The 23,585-nt window shown below is 40.1% G+C and overlaps 1 long non-coding RNA gene across 1 annotated transcript; it reads right to left on the bottom strand.

Annotated features, from left to right (window-relative positions):
* Positions 1–1,784: 1,784 nt before the first annotated feature.
* Positions 1,785–22,189, bottom strand: LOC148163934 (uncharacterized). Its single transcript, XR_015768543.1, has 3 exons — positions 22,050–22,189; positions 20,208–20,286; positions 1,785–9,416 (listed from the first exon to the last, which is right to left on the bottom strand). It is a non-coding gene; the product is annotated as an uncharacterized LOC148163934 (long non-coding RNA).
* Positions 22,190–23,585: the final 1,396 nt, after the last annotated feature.

The following is a 23,585-nucleotide window of genomic DNA, read 5'->3' as shown; positions in this document are numbered from 1 at the left end:
ACTAGGTGCACAATAAATACAATCTTTATGCATGTAGATGTACATGTACAGACATAAAACAAAGGCAGTTTTATCTTACACATTATTCTGCAACCTGCTTTTCACACAATAAATGTCACAACTTTCCATACTGGCCCATACACGAACTACCTCATTTAACACCTCCATGACTCAGTGATGTGAATACACCAGAATCCGACCATCCTTGTACTGGATCCATATACCTATCTTTCAGATCTGTACTGGTAGGAGTGATTATGAAAGTGGGAAAGTCAAAGGGCATGACCATTTACAATTTTGATATTATGCCTTCCATAAATGTTACACTAATTGATAGTCTCACGCATAGTTGACTTTTTAAACGCTTTTAAAGGATACCTTTAGGTGCTATAAGAGTAAAGTCTAGCAAACATCAATGATTGATATTAACAGATACTAAGTCTACTTTGCTACAGTTTGGTGTCATTTAGCACTGTATGTTGTTAAAAAAACCTATTTTCAAAATTCCAGTCATAAGAATAAAACTGCGTACTGAAGTTCTGAGTTGTAAACTTTTAAGCTCCTGAGTTAACAGCAGAAACTCTATTTTTGTAACCCTAACATCTAGCACAGTACCTGGGAGTGGAGTATATCAGTGTGTAATAAATGATTAGTCATAAATCACAGGAAGGAACTATTACATTAGTAATCATACCACAAAAACCCACGTAGCTTGTGTTCCTGTCCACTTGACAATGGCCAATCCCAAGGAAGTTTGTAACATCCATTTTCTTAAACTTTCCCCTGAATCAAGAAGGATCTTTTTTTTTAAGATTTTACTTATTTGTCAGAGAGAGAGAGAGAGAGAGAGCCAGTACAGAGGGAGAAGCAGGGTTCCGGCTTAGCAGAGAGCCCGATGCAGGACTCAATCCCAGGATCCTGGGATGATGATCTGAGCCAAAGGCAGCCGCTTAACCAACCCTGACTGAGCCACCCAGGAGTCCCTCTCTTCTTAATTACAGTGTTAAGCCTCTTAAGTTAAGCTAGCTAATAAATATTCAATGTAAAAACATTTAAAATGCTTTCAGATAGGAAGGATTCCCTGCAATAGTTTAAACATTGTACTTAGCTATTTCCTTATCAGAAACTGAACATTTGGGGTGCCTGGGTGGCTCAGTTAAGTGTCTGCCTTTGGCTCAGGTCATGATGACCTCAGGGTCCTGGGATCGAGCCCGTCAGGCTCCCTGCTCAACGGAAAGTCTGTTTCTCCCTCTGCCTCTCCACCCACTTGTGCTCTCACTCATAAAATCTTAATAAGCATTTGCTAATACCTAGCATAAGGTTGGCCCTAAAGGTGTGAATGACGTTAAGTTTAAATGGAATGCCTTTGTTCACATAGCTGTCACGTCCCTTGGACTACAGCAGAAACTGCTATGACTTGGTAACAACACCCTGATCTTTGGTCTTTTCTGACATCTGGAGCCTACCTCAGCCCAGGTCTCTGGCTTGGCTCCTCCCATCTCAGTAATCTACTGCATTATTAGAAATTACGGTTCCGGGACACCTGGGTGTCTCATTCAGTTAAGCGTCTGCCTTTGGCTCAGGTCATGATCCCAGGGTCCTGGAATTGAGTCCTGCATCGAGTCCCACATCGGGCTCCCTGCTCAGCGGGGAGCCTGATTCTCCCTCTGCCTTCCTCTTCCCCTGCTTATGCTCTCCCTCTCTTTGACAAATAAAATCTTTAAAAAAAGTAGTCTAAAAAAAATTACCCATTCCAAGTAATGAGTAACACAGTGAAGTTTCAGTGCATTCTCAGCCCATGCTGCTTTATTGCCAAAATATATATATATATATATACACACACACACACACACACACTCAGGTGCAGAGTTTCCAACTCATATAGCAGTTCCCTTTTACATCAAAGAATAAAATTTCTGAAATCCCAAGGATGCATAGATTAAAAAGCTGCCTTTTGTAATACTTTATAAACATTCAATGAAATTCTTTTTAACATTATATACTAATGGTGCAATGAAGAAAATACAGAACAGCAAGTAAAAACAGTGAGCAACAACTGTACTTATAGGAGAGTAAATCAAAATATGTTAATGATACTCTAATATAATATGACTCTGTGATGCGTGGGTTTAAGGTAAGTGCCAAGACTATTACTGTTACTTAAGGACTGACGATAATGTACTGCCAGAATACCGTTCTTATCTCTGGGAGGAAAATTGATGGCATGGCATACTATCACCAAGGGAGACAAAACCTTTTGAAAATTGTCAGTAATCTTCCGGTATCTATTTTGATTTTAAAGGAGGTTTAAGGAGTAAATGTTCCTAGAGAAATCTGTGATGCTTGGTTTTTTATCTATGTGCCTTTGTGAAATAATGAGAACAGAGTTGAGAAACTCCTTCCTTGTATCTTTACTGGTTTCATTGGTTGGCAGATGTAATCAGTAAGTGGCAAGGAGAAAATTTACAAATGGGAAATGATACCTCATTTCCTGTACTTAAGTGGACACTAAACACTGCAATGACTGTTAAGTCTAATTCAGTTCTGAATTAAGTTACCACTTACACTTAAACATTCCCAGAGGCATTTGGAGTGAAATCCCACAGCAAACAGGTTACAGTGACTTAGGAAAAATTTTCATAGAACACGAAACCTGGGAGGGGCCTAGTGAGAATCATCTAGTCTAACTCTGAATTCTCTTCTGTTTATGCCACTCAGCTATGAATTCCATTTGTATTATTACTTGTCATGATCATTTGCACTTAACAGGGTTTATTTCAAAGTTGGGGATCTTCTCAAAAATTTTAAGCTACCACAATAAACTGATCTATTTTCTTCACCAAGCAAGGAAATATATGGCAAGTGTTTTTTTTTCCCCCCAAAGTGGGAAAACCTGCTCCTGTTTACCTGGCATCAGAAGCTTTAGGCAACAAATTATGCAGTCTGAGCAAAATATCATGGCTAAAGCTCTGGCTATAAAATTTTAAAAACAAAACATTTATATAATACAGTAACAAAAAAGAACCCAAACCACAGATTTGTCAATATTTTTAGCACTGTTTCCACAAAATGGAGCTGTCTCCTTTGCCGCAGGGAAACTTTATGGCTGGTCGGTCGGTACCAGTAGCATCCAGAAGAGTTGGCTGGTTATCTGAAAATCCTGCAACATTTGAAATACGTGCATATTGCTTCCATTCACTTCCAAGATACTAGTTTTAAAATATCCTAACTTAAGCCACATAAATTTTATCAAACCCTATACTTTTATTTTATATACTCTACACTGTCAATTCCCTACTTTCCTACGCTTTCTGAAACTCTGCACCTTTCTGATTATTATAGCCATAGCAGCTTATTTATTCAACATGCTTAGTTTGTGCCTTTGTTTTGTTTTTAAACATGCTTGGGGACTAAGGGAACCAGGCAAGAGGTTAGAGGGTGAGCACTGTCATGCTCTCTATTCCTGACAGTTTGAATGTCTTGTGGTTGCCCCTGTTTATCTTCTAGCTCCCATTTTCAATGGAAGTTAAGATAATCTTTAATTAGAAAATGAAAACTAATAATCCAAAAAGTAAATTCAGGCTATTGGTTTAAGTCTCTATTGCTTCATTAATAAATGCATATATAATTTCTATCTACTAGTCACCACATAACACTGGACATTTCCAATCATGCATTAGAATATTAGTACTCTAAAATCAGAATTCTGGGCCTGCCACTACTGCTTGCACTTTCATTCAGACCCAGTTTTAAAATAAACATGCAGAAAAGACCCCCTGATTCAGAGGAATTAGGGGAAATAACAAGGATGCATGCAGTTTCAACCGAAAATGTGGGTTAATAAAGTGATTGCTTAGAAATGCAGGCAGAGCAGGTGCTCCACATCACAATGCTGCTTCAGAATAGAGGTACAAAGTCACACACAAAAAGGTGAAAATCAGGACCACTACTTAGTTACAAAAGGCTTAACTGCGAATCCTGGCCCTTTTGGGTAGAGAATGATGTGAAAACCCTGGGAAAGGAAAGAGAATTGAAAGATGTACAGTCTTTTGGAGTTTTCTTGGCCACTTATTGACAGCTATAGCATAGAAGAGCATACGTGTGTAGAGATGGTGAAGATGCTCTTAGGCAGAATGGTTTGATTCACATTAATGAACTTTATCTGCACAGCCCCCTGGGGAAAAGGAGTTTATGAACAGCAGAGCCGATATAATGTAAACTCAAAATCAATGCCCTGAATTTAGCATAGATTTCTACTTTGAAAACTATCAGCCAAGGGATTCTTCCAAATAGGGTATGGTTAATAGCCAAGCAATGTTCTGAATAAACTAGAAGCAATTTGCTTGCACCAGCAGCACCATGAGAATGTAAACTCCTGGAGGCCAAGGGTCTCTTCATATTTTGCATATCACAGGTACACAAAAGAGTAAACATGAGACCACAACATTGAAAAGTAGTAACTGCATACCTAGAGACTACAAAAACTTGTAGCACATTTTAGCATTTACAACTATTAACGTGGCTGTTAAGGGTAGTCTTTGTTTTAAGTAACTGAATTGTTGACATCACTATAATACACAGCGGTGTCCTCATGATCGTGCAGATGACTAAATATTGCTTGGTTATCCCAATGTCTCTAGCACCAACTGATGGCGTAGGACATTTAAAGAGGAGCTATAATCAATTTAATAGAATAGCCTTCTCCCTATCCTCTGGAGTTGCCATATAAGAAATATTAAAGAGGCACTATTTTCTTAAATCCACTCCACTTTTAGTTTTTTTCCCTGGGAAAACAAGGGAACATGACCCAATCTTTTCAGGGACCTTCAAGGTGCTAAATGGCCAAAATGAACACAAGGTAAAAGGGAGTAAGAAGTCAGCTTCCATGCCACTATTATATCCTGACGTGAGGTGTGAGATCCCTCAGATCAAGAAACTAGTTTGTTGGGCTCTTATTAAAGAGTCACATGCCAAAGTCCTCAACACATGTACATCAGACAAGGTTTATAAAACCAACATGCTGTCTTTGGCTATTCCCTTCAATCCTTTGCTTTACATCTTTAAATTCTAACTCCCCTAAACTAACCAGAGGCATCAGGAAAAGCAAGCTATCTAAGTTCTTGGTTTGTTTTTAACACACACACTTTCCATTCTTAAAATGCACCCAGAGAATGAAAGGAGAAAAGAAAAGGTGATAGAGCACAAAGTCGCCTATTCTATAAATGCCTGCTGCTGAAAAGAACATCAGAAGCAAAATCCCCACCTGATGGCTTCGGTGGGGCTACATGGGTAGGAGTACATTTGTTTCCTGGTAAACCACTAGAAAAATTTCATTCATTGACTCTACCCCTCTGCTTTAGGAAACAAATAGGGTCCCTAACCTTTACACTTACACAAAAGTTGCTATTTCTCACACAATGATTTATTCATATACATTCAGCTTTTAAAGTACCTTTTATATGTTCTTTGCCTAAAACGTCTTCCTTTGGTGCAATGTTCATCACCAGAGGTTCACCAACTCAAGTAGTAATATTTATTCTATTGTACAACTTTGCTAATACAATTTACTGTACATGCAAAACTGTTATTGCTACAAAGATTCTACCTCTTGAAAATTATTATTCATTTTATGGCTTTTTTTATTTTTTTTTTGCAATAGGAAATATCCTTTCCTATATACTGTGCTATTTTGCATTCATTCATTACCTTTTCAGAGGTATTTTTAAAAATATTTAAATGCTTTTTGGAAATAGATTCTCCCAGGCACTAAACTACTAGAGCCAAGAGTACAACTGCTTTAAGTACACTCTGAGAATCTAAACCTGGGTCCCTGGATATCTGCTGCTACAGAGTCTATTTGTTTAAGCTTGCTTGTGTACTGGAGACACATCACATTCCTTTTGCATTTCATATCATGGTAACTGTAAAATCTGTATCAAAAAATCCTGAACTCTCCTAATACTGAGACTTAAAAATCACCTCCGAAAACTGCCCTTTCCAAGTTCTCAAGGCAGCTTTTAGAGGTAGGAGTTTCTTTTCCACAGAAAGGTATCTTATGCTTTCAGAACAAAAACATTTATTTTTACAAGCAGAAAAAAGTGAAAGCTGTCTGAGGTGGCTTACTATAACCAAGCAAAAGAGATAGTTATTACATGGCAACCTGCTTAGGCTCCATCTAGCTACACTCCAATTCTTGCGAAAAGGTCTGGAATGCCATCAACACGCAATTCAGACTGTGAAATAGGAAAAGCCTGTAACAAATTTATGTAGGACACTGAACTACTGACCAGTGTTCTTCCATAACAATTAGCATTTCGCAGACAGGAAATGTAAATGGTCTGCAGATTAGAAAAGCACTTGACTAACACAGCATCTCAGTAAGACATGCAAAATAAAAAAATAATTTCTTGATGCAAAGGAGTGGATTAAATAATAAACCTACAAGACACACTGTGTGAAAACAGCATAAGAACAATCTCATCTCAAACTAAGAGAACAAAGCAGAATCATGAAATGGGGCCTCATTTTGATTTGAGGTTTAAGACACAAAGGCAGCTGGTTTCCAGCTACCTCAGAAAAAACTTAAATATCCTCAAACACAGTATTTCACACTGTAATCCCACAGTTCTATTCATAAATGAGTCTTTTTGGCCTTAATCTCCTTTCCCCAGGGAGAATATCATGATTCCGATATTTATGAAAAAAGAAAAGATCTCGATTTTCCACTCATTTTACACTATTGGTTATTATCAATAATTCATCCTGAAGTTTAAATTATTACTAGGCTCATGCACTAACCCCTAACATGGCACTACAATATGCTACCAAGCACTAACGCTTACAAAACTATACACATCTCAAAATGGAAGACATTGGTGATTTTGTTGTTCTTAAACAACTTGTAACATTTGTCCACAAGTATTAAAATATACATATATATATTTCTATTGCACATATCCCGTTTTTGTTTAACTTTTTAAAAGAAAAACTGCCAGCTGACATGGATGAGCAGAGAAGGAAGTAGGCACAGCTACTGATCAAGGTGTAGTCCTGCCTAAAATTACAGCTTTTCCCATCAAGAAGGGGACAAAACAGCCCAGGGGGGAAAATGTATGCATATTAAGCAAACACTGGGCTAGTACACTGGCACAGACCCATTTTGTTAGATGCCATCTGGTGACAACCATTAAAGATGCAAAGAACAACTTGAACGAGAGCATTCAACAGTGGTTCCTTTAGCTATGAAATAAATACAATGCAACTGGAGAAGAGGAGTCTGATACATACTCAAACAAATGGGCCAGAGATGGTTTCACTGGTGCTGACGGTGTAAAGTCCCTATCCCCTGCCAAATGGTCCTACCCAAAACACTGCAAAAAGGACAAGGGGAAGATGGATAACAAACAACTAAAGATATAAATTCTCAACATACCAATGGAACTCAGTCCTGTCTTTAACAACTCCAAAATAGTTAAAGAAAATATCAGGAAGTTGGCTGAGAAGTTACTTAGAGAAACATTTAAGTTACCTTTATCCGAAGTTACTTCTATGTTTTACCACTCAGTATTTGCCCTCAAAGGAAATTATATTTGATCTATATTATGTAATTATTTTACTAAAAAGCTTTCTTATGTCAATTCAAACTGGGTGACCAATTTACTAATCATTAAGAGTGCTCAACATTTCTCATTTTTGGCCATTTCTATCACTGCTAAATTCTGGTAAATCTGCCCTAAGTTTTTAGCATCACAGCATGTATGACCCTAGGCAAATTCCCTAAATCAGATATGATCTAAGACAATTTGTTCTTAATTGCATCTAAGAAGTTTCAAATTCTTTCTCACAAAGACTCATAGCTTCCTTCTTCTTATGTAAAGACCTGACAATTCATACAGTGGTCCTGTTGATTTGGAAGCAAGAACAGTTTTACATTATAGTCTGTTCATCACACGGTATAAGTTTTAAGGAGAAGAACGATCCATATTTTTATTGAACTATTTTTCTTGTTTGAGTTTTTTTCCAGACCCCGAATTTCTTCTAAATCAACCACAAATTTGGGAACATTGCTACTGAAGTCCATTCTCTGATCACAGTTTGGTTCCAACCAGGGAAAGTTACCTGAGTCCCAGCCTTTACAACCTAACATTACACCTCACCTAAAAAAATAAACCAAACATCTGAATACCCATCTTGGATCAAAGGAACAAAGTTATTTATGTTTTTAGAAAACTGGGCTACAGAATGTAAGATGCCCTAAAGTTAGATGGAGCTGCATAAGGCATTTTTGCTTGCTTTTCTCAGGAGAAAGGAATTATCTGCAAACTCTTTTGTTTTCCCCATTCCTTCATGCCCAAAGTTGAAGGCAGGTCATACTAGAGGATCTGCCATATTTTCTGAACAGAAAAAAACACTTAAGCCACTTGTTCCTGCCTTAGCAGCATGGAAAACCAAGTCTCAAGTGCTATGTTAAGAGTCCACAGAGAAGAATGAAGTAATTTGCAATATAGGAGCCTCTCATCTGAGGGAGGTGAAAAGGGTTCCGCCAGTGGACTTGAATCTGTTTTGTTTCCTTTTCCAATCTTTCAGCAAACTCAAGCATGCATTCATAGGGTTAGCAAATGTACAATGTGGTCCTTCCTTAGAAAAATGAAAAATCATTAAAAAATACGAAATGTCCAAAGACTTCTGAGACAGAAGCCAACAAAAGCTTCCTGCTCTAGGAGAAAAATCCCTCTTCTCATCCAAACTGTAGATTTACACATGTAAAGATGTGTATTTTACAGAGACTCCGTTAACCTTGCATTCTCTTGTCTTCATGCTTCTTTATCACATCAAAGGTTTTATTGCAAAATTGGATCTTTGTTCTTTTCCAGCAAATGTACTTCAAAGGATGAGTCAGCATTTAGATATTTAATATCTGTGGTTTTTAAGCATCTCTTTCATTTCATATTAGAACACATATTTGGAATTTACTCCTTGCAGATTCAACTGTGCTTATGACAGTGGCTGAAACTGGAAGACATTAAAAAAAAAAACAAAAACCTGATGTCATCCATACTTGCTATTTATTCATTCTTCTTGTTTGGAACAAAAGGTAAAGAATTCACAAACACCAACATCTAAGCACCTTTTTCAAATTAAACATCAGCCTCAGCTTCCAAAATAACTTCTTTATAATTAAGCAAAAAGCAGAACATGCATGTCAGTTGCTTCTTTCTTCCTGGAGAACTTGGCAAGACAACTGCATCCTAGGAGCTTCTCAATGTTGAATCTGAGAAGTGGAACAAAAAGCAAAGCAGCCTTTTCCGATCCTAATCATGGAGGTAAAATGTGCAGAGAAGAGATATCCACATTTCAAGAATAGGGAAGGTGGCTGGATAAAAGGACTACCTACTCCAGGAGACAACACAGAATACCTGGAAATACAAAATAAATTAAAAACAGGGAGGTTAAGGCAGGTACTTCTGCATAAGCTCATGTTTAAAAATGATATTTAAAAACACATAGAAAGAAAATACATTTTAGATTACACACTGTCTAAAAGAAAATGTCCAACGATAACACCAAATTCAGTATTGTCATCAGAAAAGCAGCAAGTCAAGGGTGCCTGGATGGCTCAGACGGTTAAGCATCTGCCTTCGGCTCAGATCATGATCCCAGGGTCCTGGGATCGAGTCCCGCATCGGGCTCCCTGCTCCTTGGGAGCCTGCTTCTCCCTCTGCCTCTCTCTCTCTGTCTCTCATGAATAAATAAATAAAATCTTTAAAAAAAAAAAGAAAAGAAAAGAAAAGCAGCAAGTCAAAAAAATATATAAGCACAATACAAAAGTTAGATTTATGTAAAAACTAAAAAAAAATAGAGATACACATGTCCAAGGGTTCCTGGGTGACTCAGTCGGTTAGGGCATCCAACTCTTGATTACAACTCCAGTCATGATCTCAGGATCGTGAGATAGAGCCCTGTGTCAAGCTCAGCATTGAGTCTGCTTGGGATTCTCTCTCTCCCTCTCCCCCTCAGCTGCTCGCAGGTGCTCTCTCTCAAATATATAAATCTTTAAAAAAAATACTACAAAGCTGTAGGTAATCAAAACGGTATGGTACTGGCACAAAAACAGACACATAGATCAGAAGAATAGAACAGAAAATCCAGAAATAAACCCACAATTATACAGTCAATTAATCTTCAAAAAAGCAGGAAAGAATGTCCAATGGGGAGAAGATGGTCTCCTCAATGGTGTTGGGAAAACTGGACAGCTACGTGCAAAAGAATGGAACTGGGCCACTTTCTTACACTATTAACAAAAATAAACTCAAAATGTATTAAAGACCTAAATATGAGAACTGAAACCCTAAAAATCCTAGAAGAGATCACAGGCAGTAGTGTCTCTGACATCAGCCACAGCAACATTTTTCTAGATAGGTCTCCTACAGCAAGGGAAATAAAAGCAAAAATAAATTACTGGGACTACATCCATATAAAAAGCTTCTGTACAGTGAAGGAAACAATCAACAAAACTAAAAGGCAACCTACTGAATGGGAGAATATATTTACAAATGACATACCAATAAAGGGTTAGTATCCAAAATATATAAAGAACTGATACAATTCAACACCAAAAAACCCCCAAAATTCAATTAAAAAATGGGCAGAAGACATGAACAGACATTTCACCAAAGACAACATACAGATGGCCAAAAGACACATGAAAAGATGCTCAACATCACTCATCATCAGGGAAATGCAAATCAAAACTACAATGTGGGGGCGCCTGGGTGGCTCAGTCGGTTAAGCGACTGCCTTCGGCTCAGGTCATGATCCTGGAGTCCCGGGATCGAGTCCCGCATCAGGCTCCCTGCTGAGCAGGGAGTCTGCTTCTCCCTCTGACCCTCCCCCCTCTCATGTACTCTCTCTCTCTCTCATTCTCTCAAAATAAATAAATCTTAAAAAAAAAAAACTACAATGAGGTATCACCTCATACCTGTCAGAATGGCTAAAATAAAAAACAAGTGTTGGGAGGATGTGGAGAAAAAGGAACCCTCTTGCACTATTGGTAGGAATGCAAACTGGTGCAGCCACTGTGCAAAACAGTATGAAGGTTCCTCAAAAGTTAAAAATGAGGGGCGCCTGAGTGGCTCAGTCGTTAAGCATCTGCCTTCAGCTCAGGTCATGATCTGGGGGTCCTGGGATCGAGCGCCGCGTGGAGCTCCCTGCCTGGCAGGAAGCCTGCTTCTCCCTCTCCCACTCCCCCTGCTTGTGTTCCCTCTCTCGCTGTGTCTCTCTCTGTCAAATAAATAAGTAAAATCTTTAAAAAAAAAAAAAAAGCTAAAAATGAAACTACCCTACAATCCAGTAATTGCACTACTGGATATCTACCAAAAAAATACAAACACACTAATTCAAAGGGACACATGCACCCCTATCTTTATAACGTTATATACAATAGCCAAATTAGGAAGCAGCTTAAGTGTTCATTGATAGGTGAATGGATAAAGAAGATGTGGTATATATACATACACAATGGAATATTATTCGGCTGTAAGCTGAATGAAAGTCAAAAGGCCAAAAAGCTGAACAAGCCAAAAAGAATGAAATCTTGCCATCTGCAACAACATGGATGGAGCTAAAGAGTACAATGCTAAGTGAAATAAATCAGAGAAAGAGCAATACCTTATTATTTCACTCATATGTGGAATTTAAACAAATGAGCAAAGGAAAAAGAAGGAAACCAAGAAACAGATTCTTTTTTTTTTTTAAGATTTTATTTGTTTATTTGACAGACAGCGAGAGAGGGAACAGAAGCAGGGGGAGTAGGAGAGGGAAAAGCAGGCTTCCCTCGGAGCAGGGAGCCCGATGCGAGGCTCGATCCCAGGACCCCGAGATCATGACCTGAGCCAAAGGCAGACGCTTAACGACTGAGCCACCCAGGGGCCCCAAGAAACAGATTCTTAACTACAGAGAACAAACTGATGGTTACCAGAGAGGAGGTGGGTGGCAGGATGGGTGAAATAGGTGATGGGGATTAGGGAGGACATCTACTGTGATGAGCACTGGGTGAGGTATGGAATTGCTGAATCACTGTATTGCACAGGTGAAACTAATATAACACTGCATGTTAACTATACTGGAATTAAAGGCAAATGTAAATTAATTCAGAATCAAATCAGCAGGAAGAGAATTATAGAATTTGCATTTGTTGCAAAAGCAGCAGAAGAGTAAAAAAATAGAGAAGATCCAGAGAAGGGCCTTTAGAACACCATGGGCAACAGAGCTGTTTCATTATATAAGCTTACTCAGGCCAATTCAATGCTTGCACCAGCCATTAGACTGTTCTGTAGTTCAATTATTATTTTCTAGGATTTTATTTATTTATTTATTTGAGAGAGAGAGAACGAGCAAGAGAGCACAAGCAGGGGGAAGCAGCAGAGAGAAAGGGAGAAGCAGGCTCCCTGCTGAGCAAGGAGCCCAATGCAGGACTAGATCCCAGGACCCTGGGATCATGACCTGAGCTGAAGGCAGACGCTTAACTGACTGAGCCACCCAAGCACCACCTGCAGTTCAATTCTAATGGCAAGATAACTGGTAGTAATGTTGAGCGTGAAAGAAGATACAAGCTAGTTCCTTCCAGGAGGAAATATGCTAAAAGAATTCTATGTAAACCAAATAAGCATCAAAGACGAGCACCTTTTCCTAACAGGGAACCTACCTAGACTGTCTTATAAACAAATTCCTTCAGCAATACTTACTAATAAAAATACACACATTCATCATATATAAACTTCACCTCTCTCCCATCTGTATCTTCATATTAGGCAATAATGCTAGAATATCATAAGCCTGTTTTCTCTTCAAAAGACCCAATTTCAGGCTCCTGGATGACTCAGTCGGTTAAGCAACTGCCTTTGGCTCAGCTCATGATCTCAGGGTCCTGGGATCGAGTCCCGCATCGGGCTCCCTGCTCAGCAGAGAGCCTGCTTCTGCCTCTCCCTCTTCCACTTCCCCTGCTCATCCCTCCACTCTCCCTCAATAAAATCTTTAAAAAACAAACAAAACCCCCATAATACCCAATTTCACATTCACTCAGACACCATTCAATTTTATTCACTCTAAACACAAATATGGATCACAAACTGTAGGACCTACTGAAAAGTGAATGAATAGTAGTAGCTTAGCTTGAAAGCCATAGTTCTGACCATGACCTCCAATTCCCCCTAAGGTCTACACCACCTTCCACTGTATCTCTTCTGACCCCAACTCTATTTCTTTTCTTTTTTTTTTTTTTAAAGATTTTATTTATTTATTTGACAGAGAGAGACACAGCGAGAGAGGGAACACAAGCAGGGGGAGCAGGAGAGGGAGAAGCGGGCTTCCCAAGGAGCAGGGAGCCCGATGTGGGGCTCGATCCCAGGATCCTGGGATCATGACCTGAGCCAAAGGCAGACGCTTAACGACGGAGACACCCAGGTGACCCCCAACTCTAATTTTATCTCCCCCTCCATCATGTGCTCCAACCACACTGGACTCTGCTCTTCCTGGAATGTCAGGCATACTCCAACCCTATAGCCTTTGTACTGGCTGTTCCCTTTGTGAGAGGACCCTTCCCCAGGTATCCACATCGCTAGTCCTCTTATCTCAAGTCTTTACTTAAATGTCATTTTCTCAATGAGGCCTACTTTGAGCCAGTTTAAGATTATACTGTCCCTCCATCCCAACCACAGACACACTTCTACCATTCCCCTTTACCCTATCTACTTTTCCTTTTATCCATAGCCTGTAACACTATCTAACCTACTCCATAAGGTATTTAATATGTTTCTTCATTTACTGTCCTGTCTAAAATGTAAGCTCCAGAGGTGCCTGGGTGGCTCAGTCATTAAGCGTCTGCCTTCGGCTCAGGTCATGATTCCAGGGTCCTGGGATCGAGCCCCACATCGGGCTCCCTGCTCGGCGGGGGGCCTGCTTCTCCCTCTCCCACTCCCCCTGCTTGTGTTTCTTCTCTCGCTGTCTCTCTCTCTGTCAAATAAATAAATAAAATCTTAAAAAATAAATAAAAATAAATAAAATAAAATATAAGCTCCAGGGGTGCCTGTCTGGCATAGTCAGTGGAGCATGCAACTCTTGATCTCAGAGTTGTAAGTTTGAGCTCCACATTGGGTGTAGAGATTACTCAAAAATAAAATATTTAATACATAACATAACGTAACATGTAAGCTCCATCAGGAAGGAAACTGTTTTGTTCACCAATGAATCCCAAACACCCAGACTAGCATGTGACCCAGGTAACCACTTGATAAAAATTTGCTGAATAAATGAATGAAGAGCAGGGCTCTTAAAAACATTTAGCCAACATGAGTTAAAATGTAAACAGGTTCTAGAGTTAAGTGAGGAAACCAAAACTATACACACTGATCTACAAAATCTTCAAATACATCCCTATAAAGTTGATGACTTACTAGGCCCTTCTAGCTCTTTGAGGTCACTTGTTTAATGCTATTGATTATACAAATAAAGTAACTCCGTATTAGAAAATTTGACTTTCTGGGAGGACAGAAAGGGAAATCAGAATTTTTAAGGTAGTACTTGGGCTAGCCAGACCTGCCTCAAATGACTCTGGGTGTAGTCAGCTTCTAAGATGGGCCCCAGTTATTGTTGCCTCCGGGTATTCACACCCTCCTACAGTCTCCTCTAACGATGAATCAGGGTATGACAAAGAATTTGGCCTTTGTCCTGGGATGGAAACTCTAAATCCTTGGAATTTACAGTAAATGAGGCAGAAGAAATTACACAACAGAGTCCTAAATAATTAATGGGTCAAAGAAAAAATGACAAGGGAAATTAGGAAATACCTTGAGATAAATGAAAACAACACAACAAACCAAAAATTATGGGATGAAGTAAAGCATAAGAGGGAAATTTATAGATATAAATGCTTACATTAAAAAAGAAAGATCTCAGGTGCCTGGGTGGCTCAGTCGTTATGTGCCTGCCTTCAGCTCAGGTCATGATCCCCGGGTCCTGGGATCGAGCCCCACATTGGGCTCCATGCTCAGCAGGAGGCCTGCTTCTCCCTCTCCCACTCCCCCTGCTTGTGTTCCCTCTTTCGCTGTGTCTCTGTCAAATAAATAAATAAAATCTTAAAAAAAAAAAAAGATCTCAAATCAGCAACCTAACTTTACACCTTAAAGAACTAGAGAAAGAAAAAACCCAAAGCTAGCAAGAACAAAAAATAAATATCAGAGCAGAGATAAATAAAAGAGGGAATACAAAAACAGAGAAAACCAACGAACCCAAAATTCGGTTCTGACAGGGTTGTGAGAATCCCTGAATTTGCAGCCAATTGATCAGAAGTGCAGGTTGCCTGGGAATCCTCCTAAGTGTGGCTGTCTTCTGAAGTGAGGGCAATCTTGGGGTACCTGGCTGGCTCAGTACAAACAGCATGCGACTCTTAATCTCAGGGTCATGAGTTCAAGCATTACGCTGGGCATGGAGCCTATTCTAAAAAAAAACAAACAAACAACCACCACCACCACAAAACCCATAAAGATTAAAGTGAGGGCAGTCTTGTTGGGAACAGGGCCTCTGACTTGTGGGGTCTGCATTAACTCTGGATGGTTAAGTGTCAGAACTATATTGCAGTACACTAGTTGGTCTCAAAAGAGTGACCAACTGAATGAGGAGAAAGTGATGAGTGACTTCTGAGACATAGATGGAGCTGTGTCTTCTGCACTGTTCTCTTGGACTGCTTATTCTGGGAGAAGCCAGATGCTGTACATGAAGGCATTTAAGCAGCCTTGGAAGAGGCCGACACTGGAAGGAACAAAGGCTTTCCACCACTAGCATGAATTTATCAGCCACGTGAAGGAGCCACTATGGAATTAGATAACTGCCACCCAGCCAATCTTGACTGCAACCTTAGAAGAGAATCCAAGCCAGGAAGCCCCAGTGTTAAACTGCTCTGTAACTCCTGACCCACATAAACTGTAAGAGATAATACATGTTTACTGTTGTTTTAATCCACTAAATTTTGGATAATCTGTTATGCATCATTGAATAAAATACACTTTGCTTCCTCGAAGGACAGAACGAATGATATATCATGGGGGTTTAATTACTCCTTTCTTAAAAAATAAAAATTCGGGGGCACCTGGGTGGCTTAGTCGTTAAGTGTCTGCCTTCAGCTCGGGTCATGATCCCAGGGTCCTGGAACCAAGACCAGCATCGGGCTCCCTGCTCAGCAGGAAGCCTGCTTCTCCCTCTCCCACTCCCCCTGTTTGTGTTCCCTCTCTTGCTGTCTCCCTCTGTCAAATAAATAAATAAAATCTTTAAAAAATAAAATAAAAATAATAAAAATAAAAATTCGGTTTGCTCCCGGGTTTCAGCATCAAAAAAAAAAAAAAAAAAAAAAGCAAAAAACTCCTTTCTTACTTTGTTATGTAAATTCAGAACGCATTTTACAAAACACAATGGCTATCCTTATCATTCCAGTTAAGTTTTTAAGTGTCTTATTAAAATAGTGCTGGGTCAGGGCAGCTGGGTGGCTCAGTCAGTTAAGTGGCTGCCTTTGGCTCAGGTCGTGATCCCAGGGTCCTGGGGATTGAATCCCACATGGGGCTCCCTGCTTAGTGGGGAGCCTGCTTCTCCCTCTCCCTCTGCCCCTCCCCACCGCTCATGCTCTCTCTCAAATAAATAAACAAAATCTTGAAAGAAAAAAAAATAGTGCTGGGTCTGATGGACAGTTTCTGCCCCCAGATATGGATAGGCTCTACTGACGTAAAATCACTGCCTGAGCAAAAATTTAACTTCTCAGTCATTCAACATTTATTGAGTGCTTCCTTTCTTTGAAAATTTTAAATTATTTACTTGAATAGGTAACAAAAGCACTAACAGGAAAAGGTACAATAGGATATACAATGTTTCTTCCATATCCACTTATCTATTTTTTTTTAAATTGAATTAGCCAACATATACTACATCATGAACAGATGTACATCATAACATTTCAGATGTAGAGTTGATTCATCAGTTGCTTGTAACATCCAATCCTCATCACATCACCTGCCCTCCTTAATGCCCATAACCCAATTTCATAACCTTTTATATATTCTATGGCTACATAACATCTGTGTAAGTAGATTTATTTTCTCCCCACAAATGAAAGTATACTACACACCATGTTCTGCACCTTGCTTTTCCCTTTAATGTATATTAGTGATCATTCCATATCAGAATTAAAGCTACCTTTTTTTTTTTTTAAAGATTTTATTTGAGAGAGAGCAAGCGAGAAAGTATGAGTAGGGGGAGGGGCAGAGCGAGAGGGAGAAGCCGACTCCCCACTGAGCAGGGAGCCTAGGACCCTGGGATCATGACCTAAGCCTAAGGCAGATGCTTAACAGACTGAGCCACCCAGGTGCCCCAAAGCTACCCTTTAAGTACAGAAGCACCTACATTTATTTACATCAGTTCCCTGCAGATAGATATTTATATGTTACTAATATTGGGCTATACCAATGTCGTTTCTATTACTATCTACCCGGATTTATTTATTTTTTTTAAGATTTGAGAGAGAGAGAGAGAGAGTGTGTGTGTGTGTGCACATAGCACGCACAAACGGGGGAGAGGAAGAATCCCAATCAGCACAGTACCCAACGTGGAGTTCAATCTCAGGACCTGAGCCAAAAGTGAAACCAAGAGTTGGACACTTAACCAACTGCACCACCCAGGCGCCCTCTACCTGGATTTAATTAAGGTTCTAAATTCAAGCAACAAAGCCCCTGTTCTAAAAGCATATGATAAAGGCTCTCTCACCTAAATTTGTCCCAGCAGTTTTTATTCCTTTTCTTTTTTTTCTTTTATTCCTTTCCTTTTGTACATTGTAATACAGATTCTCCTTATGATCTGATAAACCCATCCTAAGTCAAAAATGCATTTAATACACCTAACTTACCAAACCTCATAGCTTAGCTTAGCCTACTTTAAACATGTTTAGAACACTTACATTAGCCTACAGTTGAGCAAAATCATCTAACCCAAAGCCTATTTTATAATAAATTACTGAATATCTCATCTCATACAATTTATTGAATACTGTACTGAAAGTGAAGAACAGTTGTATGTGTTTACCCTCGTGGATCACGTGGCTGATTTACAGCTGTGGTTTGCTACCAGTGTCCAGCACCATAAAAACATCACACCACATTATTACTATCCAGGGAAAAGATCAAAATTTAAAAACTGGGGGCGCCTGGGTGGCTCAGTTATTAAGCGTCTGCCTTCGGCTCAGGTCATGCAAGGTCCCGGGATCGAGCCCCACACTGGGCTCCCTGCTCCGCGGGAAGCCTGCTTCTCCCTCTCCCACTCCCCCTGCTTGTGTTCCCTCTCTTGCTGTGTCTGTCAAATAAATAAATTAAATCTTTTTTTTTAAAGATTTAATTTATTTATTTGAGAGAGGAAGAATGAGAGATAGAGCGCACGAGAGGGAAGAGGGTCAGAGGGGGAAGCAGACTCCCTGCTAAGCAGGGAGCCCAATGCGGGACTCGATCCTGGGACTCCAGGATCATGACCTGAGCCGAAGGCAGTCGCTTAACCAACTGAGCCACCCAGGCACCCAATAAATAAAATCTTAAAAAAAAAAAATTAAAAACTGAAGTATGGTTTCTACTGAATGTGTACTGCTTTCACACCATCAAAAAGGCAAAAAATTGTTCAGACGAACCATCATTAAGTCAGGGACTGTCTGTATAGCTGGAATTTTTTACTTACCTTTTTTTAAAATTTGTTTTTATTGTGGTAAAATACACATAATATAAAATTTATCATCTTCACCCTTTTTAAGTGTTCGGTTCAGTGGTATTAAGTACATTCATATTGTTGTGCAAGCATCACCACCTTCCATCCCCAGAACTTTTTTTCATTTACAAAACTGAAACTCTGTCCCCATTAAATAATAACTCCCAATTTTCCCTTCCTGAAGCCCCTGGCAACCACCATCCTACTTTCTGTCTCTATGATTTTCACTATTTTTCAAGTACCTTTATAAGTGATATACAATATTTTAATCCTTAAAGCAGCTGTACATTGAATGATTTCCACGTAATACAATCAATGTATATGACTAAGTAGATGAGCTGAACTGTGTCCTCCCCAAATTCATAAATTGAAGTCTAATCCCTAGCACCTCAAAATGTGACCTTATGTGAAAATAGTCAATACAGTCACTGCAGATGAGGTCCTACTGGAGCAGGGTGGGCCCCCAATCTAACATGACTGGTGTCCCCACAGAACTTAGGACACAGACGCAGGGAGAATGTCATGCTGCCACGAGCCAAGGAACTACCAAAAGTTAGAAGAAAGGCCTGAAACACATCCTTCCCTAGTACCTTCAAAGGGAGTATGACCCTGCCCACATGTGGATTTTGGATGTTTGATCTCCAAAGCTGTGAGACAATATATTTCTGTTGTTCTAAGTCACCTAGTTTGTTTTAGCAGCCCTAGGAAACCCTATTTTACAGATAAAATTTTAAAATTCAATTTTTAAAGCACATATCACTTCCTGCTCTTTGAGCAATAGAACATACATCTGTGGTAAATTCAGAAGACAGCAACACTATGGCTAGACTCATACCTAGAAATATTAATGGTGTAGTGAAAAGCTTTAGAAATTAAAGATTAAAATATCAGTATTTACCTATAATTAGAACAAGTGAATATATCCTAAAATTTGCCTAGGAGCACTTATATTTTATCATTTGATCTTCAATCTAATTAAAGCTGTATCTTTCTTCTTTATCCAATAAAAATTACTGGTTTGGGCAAATGATGAAGTTTTTCTTTTTTATACTTGATACACTGCTTTTGTTGAAAATACAAGGTTTAGCTTAAATGTAAGTAATTTCTAGTCACAGGGCGCCTGGGTGGCTCAGTCGGTTAAGCGTCTGCCCTTGGCTCAGGTCATGATCCCAGGGTCCTGGGACTGAGTCCCACATTGGGCTCCCTGCTCAGCGCGGAGCCTTCTCCCTCTCCCTCTGCCCCCTCCTCATGCTTGCTCTCTCTCTCTATTGCTTTCTCTCTCTCTCAAATAAATAAATAAAATCTTAAAAATTTCTAGTCATTTTTGATGTTCATTTTCTGTTGAAGCTTACTGTTCTACTTCTATCTAGCTATTTTTCAAGCTGCCGAAACAGTATCTGGAAGCATTAGCCACTATTACTCACTTGCCAAATCCTGAGTTCTGATTTTTGCTTTCTTCTCAAGATGTATAAAAGCACCTGGAAGCCAAAGAAAATGTTCTTCCTGTGATAAGGAAAAATAAAAACAACATTACAGTAAGGATACAGCCCTCACTTGTGCTATATGCTTCTTTGTGCAAAACTATTCAAATGAACCAAGCTATTTTTAAAACATCACCATGGGGCGCCTGGGTGGCTCAGTCATTTAAGTGTCCAACTCTTGGTTTCCACTCAGGTCATGATCTCATGGGTCTTGGGATCTAGCCCCAGGTAGGGCTCTGACCTCAGTCAGAGGTAGGTAGGTAGGTAGGTAAGTAGGTAGGGGGTGGGGGGGTGGGTGGGTGGGTGGGGGGGTGGGTGTGTGTGTGTGTGTGCGTGCGCTTGCAAGATTCTTTCCCTCTGCCCCCACCTGCGATCTCTCTGGCTCTCTCCCTCTCTAAAATACTCTTTAAAAAAATCATTATCAAAAACTATTCAAAAGGAATAGTCAGAAAGAAGTTACTCTCTACCTGCACTGGCACTAATTTTATAAGGGTATCAAAACTCTTGAATAAGTGGTTCTCAAGTTTTTATGGTACTCTCTTCCCACTAAGAACCTGATGATGCCGTGGTCCCTCTTCTCACAAAAGACCTCTGCTTTAATATAGATGACCACACCCCTCTGTTGTAAGGTAGGAATAATACCGTTCCTTTCCTCTGCCCTACATATCTTGTTTCTTCTTCTAGATGAAACTGAAAAAAATACTCCTGACAAAAGAGAAAGGTCTTATTTATAAGGAAGCTATTCTTTACGCGGTATTTCCAGCTTTGCTAAATCAAGGACCAGCAAAGAGCCCACCAGAAATATTCATTCCTATTAATGACATATCAGTGGAACTGCACCCAACTAACATGCCAATTCTAAATAGGCTTCACTAATTCAGAAACCTAGTAACAGGAAATTTTCCAAGGATTTAAGTGAAACACCGAATCAGGGGTTATAAAAATCCAATTTATAAAAAGAAACCCCATGTACAAGAACCGAATACAAATGACTTGACATTATACTTGGCAACCCCACCACATTATACAAATTACGTTCTAATAATATTTCCCCAAACTCTTTCTCACTATCTCTATAAACGATAAATAAATAAAAATTGTACACTGGCTAGCTCCTTCAATTCTGGAAAACAACAACGGTGAATTCTACCGGGACCTACAGTCAGTCGAGATTAATGCGCCATTAAGCAATTACCAGGTCATACAAGGACAAAGCTGCTTACTCGGATCTTAAAAGTTTGAGGGGTGGGAGGGGGAAATGAATGAATAGGTAGCAAGAGAACGTGAATGATACAAATTAAAATCCCGGGGGAGAATCTATTAAACCAAATCTCAAGGTCAACGGACCAGGGACACAAATTATTCAGGGCCCCAGTAGGCCTCGACTGATACCGGAGACTCAGGCAAAACAGCGAACACGAAGCCGTCAGGTGAGGAATATAAATAAATCAATAAAATAAAGGTATTCTTTAAAAAAATAAACCGCTGGACGACGCAGCGGCTGGCAGATACACACCCGCGTGGGTGCAATCACCGGGGAACAAGCCGAAAGCACAAAGGCAGACAAAAAAAGGCACTGAGAAGGACAGAGGCGGGTAGAAAACGAAGTGTTGGTGCGACACACTCCGGAAGGTTTGTACGGCCGCCCGAGGCAGCTCGGCAGGAAACCCGCGCCAGGCCGAGGCCCGCGCCCGCTGCAGGCAGGGTTCCGCGCGCTCCCGTCCCCCGACCGGGCTGGGCCACGCCACCTCCTGTTGGTTCCCGTCGCCCGCCTTCTCGGCTTACCTCGCACCGACCAGAAGGAGCACTGGACACTCCGGGGGCCTTACCGCCCCCGGCCCAACGGCCGGCTCCCACCCGCACGCCTCACTCCGCCATCTTCGCTCTTTCCCAAGTCCGCCAACCCTGCGGCAGCCGTTTCCAAAAGCTCCGCCTCCGCTTCTGCCGCTGAGTCCCGACTGGTTAACGACTTGCGCAAGCGCATTGTCTTCCCGCTGTGGGCTGGTTGGAATGTAAGTCCGTCAATAGTGCTGACCCCACTCTTTTCGATCTTTTTTTTTGTGGGATTGGGTCCCAGAGTTGAGGTAACGGGGGAAAAACGTTTTTGTAATTCACTTGTTAGGAATGTAAAATTATTTCCGCGTAGAACCCGTGTCACTTCGTGGAAAGGTAGTCTGGCTAGGCCGCATGACAGTTTTATAAGACACCGTTAGGTTCAACTATACTGCTAATAATTTCATTCTCGGACCGGGAGTTTTTAATCCCGGACATAATACCACACCTAGGCAGACAGTTTAATAGCTCGTTTGTATCTCATTCTCTCTGACTTGTTTCCTTCATAAGGGGCGCAAACGTCAGACCGCTGTTTCTAGCTGTGGTCAATACAGGAGAGAGCAAATTCGTTTCTTTCGTTTAAGGATTCTTCTGGCAAATGTCAGACCGTTATAACTGGCAGTTTTGTTGCTTCCTACACTCAGCTGTAGGGCTCTTGGGATCCTTTCTAAAGGGATTGTTTCAGGAGAGGCAAGTAGGGTAATTAGAAGTTGCTATTACACGGTGCCAACGGTGGCTCCCAGGTATGAGATGTAGGTCCTCAAACACCAGTAAGGCTCTCAAATGGGGTGCTTCCTAGAAATATGGATTCCTAAGGCTGCACCTCCCTGAGATCCAATTCCCAAAGTCCTCGGATGAAGCTAAGGAGTCTTAATTTTACAGAAGTTAATGATAAAGGGCAACTAAGGGAAAACCTTCACTTAAAATGGGGGAGCCTGCCTTGCTCAGTCAGAAGAGCATACATACTACTCTTGATCTCAGGGTCGTGATTCAAGTCCCACTTTGGGCGTGGAACCTACTTAAAAAAAAATCATACTTCATGGTGAGCCTTCATACTTTCCCTTTAAGATCAGAAACCAAGCAAGGACACAGGCTCTCTTCATCTCTATTCAACATTGTACTGGAGGGTGTAGTCAGTGCAAAAAAGGCAAACAAAAGGCATCCAGATTGGAAGAAACAAAACTGCCTTTATTTGCAGGTGATGTGATCCTCTGTTGAAAATCATAAGGAGCACGCACAGAGCAAAAACAAAAGTACTGGAACTTCTATGTTTAGTGAGGTTGCAGAATACAAGATAAGTATACAAAAATCAACTATTTCTCTACACTAATATAAAAAATGAAATTAACAACTGCATTCATAATAGCATCAAAAAGAATAAAATATACTTAGGAAAAAGTTTAATAAAACAAATCCAAATTTATACACCAAAAATATAAAACATACTGAGAAATGAAGATCTAAAGTAAAGAGACTTTGCATGTTCAT

Source organism: Eumetopias jubatus, unplaced genomic scaffold (genome assembly GCF_037043125.1).
Source record: "Eumetopias jubatus isolate StellerSeaLion01/CBP00866 unplaced genomic scaffold, mEumJub1_p1.0 scaffold_7, whole genome shotgun sequence".
NCBI lineage: Eukaryota > Metazoa > Chordata > Mammalia > Carnivora > Otariidae > Eumetopias > Eumetopias jubatus.
The sequence above is the reverse complement of the archived record's forward strand: the minus strand, read 5'-3'. Positions and strand labels throughout refer to the sequence as shown.